The following is a 2,630-nucleotide window of genomic DNA, read 5'->3' as shown; positions in this document are numbered from 1 at the left end:
TAGGGAGAATTCACAAAAAAAAAACACACGATGACAGGCGTTGTAGAAAACAAATAGATGTATTAGTATAACGCTCGGGAATAGAAAAAGTCGTTAATGTTTCGAGCCTATGCTCTTCCACAGAAAGAACAAGGAGAGAAAAAAATGTGTGTAGTGGTTAGCGATATATATATATATATATATACATATATACACAATAAGCTTCTTTCAGAGTCTGTCAACCAAATCCACTCACAAGACTTGGGTCAGCCTGAGGCTATAGAAGAAAACACTTTCCCAAAGACCCATGTGGTTGGGAAGCAAACTTCTTACCACACAGCCACACCTGCACCTATAAACAAAATGACATTGAAAAGTGTTGTTGATGCTGTTTAGCAGCCCTTTGTGCCCTATTTGTGTCAGGTTTGATGACAGATGGACCACACATACTATTAATCGTAGGATATATATGTGGCGTTCTTCCATTAATATATCAGCTCCAAAGTAAAGAAAAAATAGCGGTTGTGGTGATGGTGGTGCTGCTGCTGCTGCTACCACTTCTGCTGCTGCTGCTGCTACCACTTCTGCTGCTGCAGCTGTGGTTAAGGTGGTGGTTGTTTTTATGAAGTGACAGTAGTCTGGAAATAAAAGTGACTTAAATCTTATTTTCTCCTTGTGAAAGTGTTTGTCAGTATAGACTTGAATATGGTGAGGTATGAAGAGATTTATCTATAAAGTCATTCAGATGATATCTATATCTATATACAGAGAGAAGGAACTGCTTGGTGAAATTAATAGGTACTTGTCACTTTTTATGATGTGTGTGTGTATGTGTGTGTGTGTGCGCGTGTGTGCATATACATTCATATATTTAGCTATTTGCTGTTATGTATGCATTTCCATTATCTGTATATATGAGTGTGTATATCTATCTATCTATCTATCTATCTGTGTGTATGGATGCATGCTTATATACACACATACACATGCACACACTCATATAATAATCACATATTTGTTTGTTCCTTGCTATATATGTACGCCTGTAAATAGACACATATATTAGCTTGTATGCATCGCTTTCTCATCTCTCACACTCTGTATGTATGTATATATATATATATATATATATATATATATATATATATGTTAATTCTCTAAATGAAGTATTAACAGTAACTGCACGATAAAGTGTAGTATATTGCCACTTAAGTGTGGCTGACCCCTAGGGGTGGATGTTACTGTTGCTTTTAGCCCCAGGAGGACATCTCCTCCCACAGTCGTGTGTCGATAAGCCAGCTGGAGGAGATGTCCTCCTGGGGCTAAAAGCAACAGTAACATCCACCCCTAGGGGTCAGCCACACTTAAGTGGCAATATACTACACTTTATATATATATATATATATATATATATATATGTGTGTGTGTATGTGTGTGTGTAATATAATGTACTGTTCTGTGATAGAAAATTCAACTAAAAAGTATACTGGCAGGAGATAAATATCATTTATTATATATATAATATATATATATATATATATATAAAAATAATATATGAGTATATGCATATATATGTACATGTATGTACATTATATATATGTATGTGTGTGTGTGTATGTATATATATATATATTTATATATACATGCATATATTTGTGTGTGTGCATGTGCATGCGTGTGTGCATGCGTGTGTGCATACGTGTGTGTGTGTGCATGCACGCATGTGTATGACATACATGTATATGGTATGTCCATGTGTTTACATGTATATTTTCATACTCTTTTCTTACCGTTTCTCACCATGTACATAAATGAGGGTGTGACTGGTCTTCTGCTGTATTATATTTCTATGCACATATATCATCAAAAAATAATAATGAAAAATTCTATTTCGTTTTTGTTTACAGGAATTATCATTGAACTCCTTTGAAATACAAGTGACACACTTTGATTTCGGATTCTTCTGAGGTATGTCAACCATTTCTATTAGTATCAACTTTATGTCTGTCATTTGTTTGGGTTCATCTGTAAGAGTTCAAGAAAAATCAATGATGAATCTCATTTTTGTCTCAAAGTCATAATTCTTCAAAAACCAATTTCAGCGTCACTGATTATATTGGTAAAGTCCTTGTGAAGCTCATCTTCATGTTGTTTTCCAGTTTAGAATTATGAATGAAATGCTCCCAGTTATTGTAATATTGTTGCAGATCAGTAAATATTAATGGTTGTTGATTAATTGCCATAAAAGGTTGTTGAGTGGTTTACATCAATGGTTAGTACCAATAGTTACAAGGTGGTTAGTAGTAATGGTTATTAATTTGTTACCATAAAGAGTTATAGACAAGTTAACATCAATGGTTATTGCCAATGGTTGAGGGGTGGTTAGCATCAATGGTTGTAAACTGGTTAGTATTAATGATTGTTGATGTGTTACCATAAAGAATCTCAGACTGGTAAACACAAATGGTTAGTACCAATGGTTGAGGGGTGGTTAGCATCAATGGTTGTAAACTGGTTAGTATTAATGGTTGTTGATGTGTTACCATAAAGAATCTCAGACTGGTAAACACAAATGGTTAGTACCAATGGTTGAGGGGTGGTTAGCATCAATGGTTGTAAACTGGTTAGTATTAATGGTTGTTGATGTGTTA

The 2,630-nt window shown here is 34.5% G+C and overlaps 1 protein-coding gene across 1 annotated transcript in view; it reads left to right on the top strand.

Annotated features, from left to right (window-relative positions):
- The window catches only part of LOC106874937 (NAD(P)H-hydrate epimerase), an 871,776-nt gene that overhangs the window by 213,697 nt on the left and 655,449 nt on the right, over nucleotides 1-2,630 (top strand). The window contains exon 2 of the mRNA XM_052974456.1: nucleotides 1,887-1,947. The gene's annotated coding sequence lies outside the window, so the exon portion shown is untranslated. The remainder of the gene's footprint in view (nucleotides 1-1,886; nucleotides 1,948-2,630) is intronic.

This window comes from Octopus bimaculoides, chromosome 18 (assembly GCF_001194135.2).
Source record: "Octopus bimaculoides isolate UCB-OBI-ISO-001 chromosome 18, ASM119413v2, whole genome shotgun sequence".
In the NCBI taxonomy this organism is placed as follows: Eukaryota; Metazoa; Mollusca; class Cephalopoda; order Octopoda; family Octopodidae; genus Octopus; species Octopus bimaculoides.
The sequence above is the reverse complement of the archived record's forward strand: the minus strand, read 5'-3'. Positions and strand labels throughout refer to the sequence as shown.